The following is an 8980-nucleotide window of genomic DNA, read 5'->3' on the forward strand; positions in this document are numbered from 1 at the left end:
GTGACAAGCGCTACAGAGAGTAATGACGCGCACGCGTAGGTGACGCGTATGCGTGGAAAGTGCCAGAATGATGAACGACGCGTACGCGTCGATGCATGAGCACTCCGCTCTCCTAAAGAACGCTATGTTCTCCTGGAGCAGAATATTCCACCAACTAAAAAGCCCATTTTGAAGAGTTTCCAAGTACACTTGAAGAAGCAAGTACACGAGTATAAGTAGTTGGCATCTGGGATTATTTGTGACGGCTTCTGGATCAACTTTTTCAGCTTCTTTTTCTTTTTAGATCTCTTTTGTACTTTGGCACTTTTGAATTTACTTTCTGCTGAGACTCTGCATCACTTTTCTTTCTGTTTACAGTTTTGTTTTCCAGTTTTAAATTTTACTCTTCCAGTTTCATTTTCGTTTCCAGACTTATTTTCTTTTTTTGTTTTATGCTTAATCTAATTTCCAATTTTAGAATTCTGTTTGAACTTAGAGCTATGAGTCACTAAACCCCAATTTCATTAGGGGGAGGAGCTCTATTGTAATTATAATGAATCAATGAAATTCTTCTTCTTCTCAATTCATTTGGGTAGCTATAGGATAACTTCTGTTTTGATTGTGAATTATTCACTCCGGAAGGGGTTTAATTCAACTGATTGCTTGTGTGAGCCTCGGAAGGGGAATCACTTGCATTAGAATTGAAGCTCTATCCTTCACAATTCTCTTAACCAACACCATTCGAGAGGAATTGAGGTTTTGAGAGTTTGTGTGGCTTATGGATAAGAGAATGTTCTCTAACTCTTCTCATGACAATTAGATCAAGGAATTGGCAAGAATGATTGTGATTAGAGAGATTGGATTGCCAAGGAATTGGGATCCAATCAATTTCAATCCGCCATAGATCTACTCTTATGATTGAGAAAGGATTTGAGACCCATTTGGTTCATGATAGATTATAGTATCTCCAATCCCTGATGAATCATTTTCTTTGAAATTCTGAATTTAGATCTCTCTGCATTCACTTTAATTGAAATTGTTCACAGCTGTTTTGATTCCCAAACCTAATTCCTTTTATAATTCATGCAATTTAACTTTCACTGCAATTTAGATTCTGCAATTTTACTTTCTTGCACTCTAAGATTCAAGTTATTTACGTTTCTTGCAATTTAAAATTCAGTTCTTTTACTTTCTTGCTCTTTAAGTTTTAGTCATTTACATTTCAGTTTTTATTTCCTTGCACTTTAAGTTTTTGCTTTTACATTTCCAGTCCTTTAATTTATTCTCCCTTACTTTCTATTATTTAAATTCCTTGTCATTGCAATTTAATTTCATGCTGAATATATCAAGAAACAACACAAATTGTCTGCCTAACTAGAACATCATTTAACTAAAATTGCTTAATCCACCAATCCTTGTGGGATCGACCTCACTCTCAGTGAGTTTTATTACTTGATGCGACTCGGTATACTTGCCGGTAGTAAATACGTAAGAAATCTAATTTTTACGTATCAGGTATCTTCTATAATTATTTATCTAATTTTAAAAAGTATTGTTCATTAAAATTTAATCTTTAGTTTAGTAATTACATAACTTGATAACATAGAAATCTAATGAGAAAGCAAAGCTATGATCCAATTTGTCTTAATACATTTGGTGACCATTCGGATTGGATATTGGAAGATTCACCGCCGTTTTTAACTCCTAAAGAGGTTGATGTTCTATGAAATGATTTGACAAATATGTCCATTCAACCAACTTTGGATGATCTTGGTAAATTCTTCAATTGCTTGAATATTTTAATTGTCAGTTGCTATTACGAATTATTCTTGATATTGATTTGTCATAAATGCACAAATGTAGATCAATTAAATTTGGAGGATGACCAAGATAATGATGGACCAAGTAACAGTGCTATGGAAGATATGGATGCAAATCAAAATGAGGGAAATGTTGATCAAGCTCCTCATTTGTCCTATGAAGATGTTGATGCCGACTTTTAGCTCACCCCTTGGACTTGATTTAATGATTGTGTTATCTTTAACTTGCTCTTATTGATTTAAATTGGGAACATATTTTATACTAGAAACTAGTTTATTAACTCTTCTTTTAGATTACTAGTTATGTTTAAGACTTGATATTTGATTATTAATGTTTGTAAGACTCGCATTTTAAGTTTTAAGACATTATTTCAATTTTATTAATATAATTTTATATTTTTTTAGTTATGACCGGGTTAACCAGGTGAATTAGTAACCCACACCGGTTGAACTAGTAACCCGATGACCCGGTCATATGACCGGGTTGATTACCGGTTCGGTTCTGATAACTATGCTCACGGGCGTTCAGTGCCAGAGTGGCTGCATGATTGTGTGTTGAGCGCCCAGTGAGAGATTCCTCATTGGTGTTCAGCACCAGAAAGCCTACCTGGTTGGGCGTTGAACGCCCAGTGAGGGGTTCCTCATTGGCGTTCAGCGCCAGAAAGCCTGTGTGTTTGGGCGTTGAATGCCCAGCCAGTGCTCCCTAGCTGGTGTTCAATGCCAGTTTTGCTGCTAGGATGGGCGTTGAATGCCCAGTGAGGGCTTCTTCACTAGCGTTCAGTGCCAGGCTTGCTGCCATTGTGGGCATTGAATGCCCAGTGAGGTCTTCCTTATTGGCGTTCAATGCTTTTCCAGTCTCTCCAGACTCGGCCTCTGCCTCATTGAAAAGTATCAGATTTGAACTTAAGCCAAGATCATACAGGGCTTTGTCAAAAAAGATCTTTCCAGTACTCCATAGGATCTGAAAGCTCCATGGATCTGGCATCTTCCTTGGAAGCTCATGCTGAATTAGGATACTGTACTTCTCAGTAAGTATCTCTATTCCATCTCTCCTTAGGTCCTTCTTTTCAAATACCTCTGTAAAAGAGATATTAACTTGCAGTTCCTTAAGGGTTGCTAGGGAATGAGCCAACTGCTCATCTGCCAATTCTTTCTGCACGCCAAGGAAAGATAGCTCCTGAGGTTCTTTCACCTTTGCAAGAGCGAGCTCTGTGATAATCACAGACTCCTCTTGCACGCCTAGAGAAGAATCAACTTGAGGTTCCTTCTCTTCTGTAGGGGCGTGCTCAATGGCATCCTTAGGATCCTCCTGGATCTTGATTGCCTTCAGTCCCTCAGTAGTAAGCTCCTAAGGTTCGGCCTTTTTGGTGAAGACTACTGTCCCACCTTCTTTTAAGGTCTCCTTCCCAAAAAGCATCGGGCTTTCTGTGAGGGCCCTATAGGGATGCACTTCCTCAAACAACTCAATAGGCAGAATATTACCCTGCTTAGGTGTCCACTGGTTATGGGTAAGAATGTCTCCTTGAGGGTAGTTACCACTCATATCACAAGGAACATTATAAACCTCAGCATGGGGTGCAGCTACAATCTCCATATTTAGAACGTCTGTCCTAACTAGAGTCTGAACATCTGTTGCTAACTTAGCCAATCTCTGCAAGGGAGAGAACCTATTTAGGAATCTAGTAATAACCTGATCCCAAGTGTTCATACTTCCTTTAGTTGCAATATCCCACCAATCTTTTACTCGATCTTTCAGAGCAAATGGGAATAGTTTTAGCTTATGGAGTTCTGGATCCACTCCATTAGTCTCTGCAGTGTCACAGAACTACAGGAAGTCAGTGATAAATTTACTGGAGTCTTCCTGTGGATGTCCATGAAATTGGAACTTCTGCAACACTAATGCAATATGTTATGGGTTGATGTCAAAGCTTCTTGCTCTGATAGGAGGTACATTGATACTTCCTCCACAGAAATCAGGATTGTAGCCACCAAGCATCTTTCTTGCCTATTTTCCAGGTTCGGCCATGTCTCCTTTTTCTTGTTTAAAGTTTTCTGAAAGGTTTCTTCCAGAGTGTTGTGCTTTAGCTTGTTGCAAGAAGCTCCTCCTTAAAGTCCTTTCAGGTTTAGGATTAGGAGTTAAGAGGGGTTCTTTATCCCTGTTCTGGTCATAAACAAGAAGAAAAGAAAAAGAAAGAAAAGAAAAAGACTTTCTATGCCAATAGACAAGAAGCTCCTCCTTAAAGTCAGATGTGAAGAAAGAAGAGGAAGGAAGATGGAAAGGAAATCACAAGAAAACCTTTTGTGCCAATTGGCAAGAAGCTCCCAGTGAGATGTGAAGAAGTGAAGATGGAAGATGAGAGACAAGAAAAGTTCGAATAATAGAGATAAGAAGAGAAGAAGTATAAATAGAAAAAGTAAATAAGAATTAAAATATTTTTCTTTTTATTTATTTATCAATTAATTTCAAAAATTAGTTAACTAATTTAAAAAGAATTTAAAATTTAAATGTTAAACATCGAAAATAGAAGAGAGAGAAGATGAACTTTTCAAAAATTAAGAGAGATGAGAGTTAGTTAGGTGGTTTTGAAAAAGAAGAAAGAGAAGAAGAGAGATATTGTTTTCGAAAATTAAGAAAGAGATGAGAGTTAGTTAGGAGGTTTTGAAAAAGATGAGAGAGAGAGAAGAAGATATTATTTTTGAAAATTGAGAAGAGTAGAGTTAGTTACGTGGTTTTGAAAAATAAGAGAGAGAAGATAAGATATTAATTAAGAAAAGGTTTTAAATTTTTAAAATAAGATAGAAGATAAGATAAGAAAAGATTTGAAATTAAAAATAAGATAAGAGATAAGAAAAGATATGATTTTAAAATTGGAAGTTTAGAAAAGATAAGATAAGAAATTAAAAAGATTTGAAAAATATTTTAAAAAGATAAGATTTTTAATTTTTTTGAAAAAGACATGATAAGATTTTGAAAAATATAAGATTTTTGAAAAAGATATGATTTTTATTTTTGAAAACTTGATAACTACGATATGATAAGATAAAAATTTGAAATCAAAATCTGAATTTTATATGTAATTTTCAAAAATTATGGTTAGAAATTAGTTAGGAAATATATATTTTATTTTTGAATTTTATGATGAAAGAGAAAAACACAAAAAGAACACAAGACTTAAAATTTTAAGATCTGGCACCCTTGATTTTCAAAAATTTTTGGAGAAAAACACAAAGGGACACCAAACTTAAAAATTTTATCAAAACACAAACAAGACTCAAGAACACTTTGAATACTAACAAAGAACACTAAGAACAAAAATTAAAGACTCAAAGAACTCAAGAACATAAAAAGAACACCAAACTTAAAAATTTTAGAAAACTAAACAAAATTTTCGAAAAATAAAAGAAAAATAACAAGAAAACACCAAACTAAAAAATTGAAACAATATTTAACCAAAGAAAAATTATTTTTGAAAAGTTTTTATAAAGAAAGACTCAAAGAACACGAAAATTTAACCAACAAAATAAAAGACTCAAACTAAGAACAAAAATTAAACAGATAAAATAAAAATTATTTTTGAAAAGCTTTTAACTTTTTCGAAAATTTGAAGAAGAAGAAAATAGAAATAAAAGACTCGAATCAAAGTTATACTCTTTCGAAAATCAAAGAATCTCAAACAGAAAGTTAAGGATGCTTGAAAATAAACCGCATGAAAAAGGTTTTTGAAAAGGGTTTTAAAATTTTTGTAATTGAAAAACAGAAAACAGGAAAGACTCAAACAAAACCAAGGATCAAACAAAGAAAAGAAAAATTATTTTTGAAAAAGTTTTTAATGATTTTTCAAAAATTAGAGAAGAAGAAAACAAAAATAAAAGACTCAATTAAAATAAGAATTACCTGATCTATGGAGCAAGACAATCCTTCAGTTTGTCCAAACTCAGCATTCCCCGGCAACAGCGCCAAAAACTTGGTGCGTGTACGCAAACCCCACACTTCCGTATAGCAGTATTAGCAAGTGCACTGGGTCGTCCAAGTAATACTTGAGCGAGTTAGGGTCGATCTCATAGAGATTGTGGCTTGAAGCAAGCTATGGTTGTCTTGTAGGTCTTAGTCAGGCGGAATTAGAAGGTTATTGGATAATTAATAATAATGTTGTATATGAGAGGAATAGAGTTGAGGATCGGAGTTGCTTTGTTTTTCTGAATTAACTTCAGTACTACTGCTCTCCTTGCTTGTGAATGATTTCTTCAATGGCAGGCTGTATGTGATTGACAGTGGTTTGGGCAGCTGCCAATACTCCTCCGGATCTGAACCCCAGGTTTACTGTGGATCCATCTCTGCTTGAGGGTGAAGCGCGTACAGTCCATTCTCCTTTATGATCCCACTCAAAACGCTATAGACAAGGTCAAATTTTCCAGATCAGAGAATGCTGCATCTTTGGTTCTAGCCTCTACCACAGAGACCCTAATCTCCCCGAAAATCGGCTGAACTGATGTCTCGAGAAGTCCCCATCGAAATCATGATTAGCCATCTAAGAGGTGTATATTCAAGCTGTTGGTCATCCTTGTCCGGCGAAAGACGCATTCTGACCCAAGTAGACGCAGGTGTTTGTTAGGCATGTTCATCTTAATATGATGAACAGAGCTAATTGGTTAGATCATCCTATTCACCACGATGAAGTATGAATATACATCTTAGAATTAATCAAACACGGATCAAAGAGAAACAGTAGTACTTTTATTAATTCATAGGACTCAACAGGGCTCCTTCCCTCAACCTAGGAGGTTTAAAAACTCATATTGAGGTAAAAATACAATGTAAAACTCGAAAATAATGTGTATCCTCCCAAAAGAGGTCTGAAGACATTGTGTAAAAAAACTTTTAAATACTGAACAAATGACTAGTAAGAGTAAAATAGTGTATTTAGTGCTAAAATCCACTTCTGGGGCCCACTTGGTGAGTATTTGGGCTGAGCTTTGATGAGATCCATGTTCTATGAGGTCTCTTAGGCGTGGAACGCCAGCTAGGGGGTCCTCTTTGGGCATTTGTACATTGGTCTCTGCTCTTTGGGCGGTGGACGCCTGGAAGGGGGGCAGGAAGCTGGCGTTGGACTCCAGTTTTAGGCCTTCTAATCCGAAGCAAAGTATGGACTATTATATATTGCTGGAAAGCTCTAGAAGTCATCTTTCTATAGCTGTTGAGAACGCTCCATTTGGGCTTTTGTAGATCCATAAAAGCTCTTCCGAATGCAGGCAGATCAGATCTAGATAGCATCTGCAGTGCTTTCTTTGTCTCTGAATCAGACTTCTGCTCCAGCACCTCAATTTCAGCCAGAAAATACCTGAAATTGTATAAAACACAAAAAATCATAGTAGAATCTAAAAATATGAATTTAACACTAAAACCTATAAAAACTTAATAAAAACTAAATAAAAACTACTAAAAATAATATGAAAGTGATGCCAAAAAGCGTATAAAATATCCGCTCATCACCAAGCCAATGGACAAGCAGAGGTAGCTAATAAATTCATATTAGTAGGATTAAAGAAAAGGTTACAAGACACAAAGGGAGCACGGGTAGAAGAACTTTCACAAGTCCTATAGGCCTATCAGACAACCCCTCATTCGATAACTAGAGAATCTCCATTCTGACTTGCATACGGAATAGAAGCCATAATCCCCATTAAAGTTAATGAACAAAGCCCAAGGGTAAGATTCTATGATGAGGTAGGAAATATCCAAGCTCAGAAAGAGGAACTCGCGCTCTTCCCAGAAGTCCGAAAACAAGCTCAGATAAGAGAAGCCGCGCTAAAACAAAGAATGTCGGCAAGATATAATAAAAAAGTCATTCAAAAAAACTTCACCACAAGTGACTTAGTCTTGATAAGAAATGAAATTGAAGTAACCAAGCCGGGCGAAGGAAAGCTCGCTGCTAATTGGCAATGACCCTTCAAGATAGCTGAAGTCTTAGGAAAAAGGCTACTACAAAGTGTTCGACCTGCAAGGGACCGAGCTTCCTAGGTCATGGCACGCAGCAACATGAAGAGATATTATAGCTAGAAGCGCACCTTACTTCATGGTGTACTCTTTTTTCCGACTTCATGGTTTTTTTCCAAAGAGGGTTTTCCTGAAGGGGGTTTTAACGAGGCATCAAAACGAGGGCTAGGGGCATACCACCCTTAGTAGAAAAATCATTTTTGTAAATTATTTTTTATTAATGATAAAGTATTCTTAATTTCTATTATTTATTCTACAACGCACACCGACTTAAGCTAAAAAAAAATGCAAAAATCCGTTGCCCGACCTAAATCGTCGGCAAGATAAAGCGACGAGGTACAAGTCAGCATAAAGAGGTTATACGCGTCGATCATAAAAGCCCGTGTTTTATGACTCATAAGTCGAACGATGTTTGGGCCCCAAAATCCATCACAAAAATAATCTAAGTCTTAAAATGGCCGACTTCCAAAAAGAAATCGGTCATCTGAGTATGGCAATGGAAAAATATTTCACTTAGAATTTCTAAGTTAAAAAAGCTAATCACTCTCAACATACAAAGAAGCTTCTTATAAAGCTTTATAACAGTTAAAGATAACAACCCAAACAGAAATATTTGTAAAAAAAGGTACTCAAAAAGTTGTTAAATCCTTAAAGGATTATCATCCACAAGAGTATGCAAAATATACAAAAACATAAAAGTGTTCATAAAAAGACCCATAAGTCAGGCCTTGAAAGAGCAACTAAACAGGACCAATAAAAGGAAGTCGGCATAGTCTCCTCGGTCGGGACGACTTTAGGATGAGAAGAGAAAGTCGGCATAGCCTCCGCGGTCAACGTTGAGAGGACTCCCGAATGGGCTCCCCCAAAGCCTTTAGCTCGGACATAAGAATGTCCCATTCCCAAGGAGGAGGGACAATCTTCATGTCAATCATGACCATGTCAAGATTAAGAGGAGAAAGATCCACCTCGGGAGCAATAACCCGAAGTTGAGCCTTCAAGTTCTCAAACATCTCATCCGTTCCCTCAGCAGCCGACTCTTCCAATTTGGCATATTCTTCCTTAAGCTGCTTTACCTCCTCCTTCAAGTCCAAGTTTTCTCCAAAAACTTGGGAATAACTTTCTTCAGCTTTCTTCTGCAAACCCTCAGCCATAGCACAAGAAGCTGTAGATTGCTTCTACTTTCCCC

Source organism: Arachis ipaensis, chromosome B03 (assembly GCF_000816755.2).
Source record: "Arachis ipaensis cultivar K30076 chromosome B03, Araip1.1, whole genome shotgun sequence".
Lineage (NCBI taxonomy): Eukaryota > Viridiplantae > Streptophyta > Magnoliopsida > Fabales > Fabaceae > Arachis > Arachis ipaensis.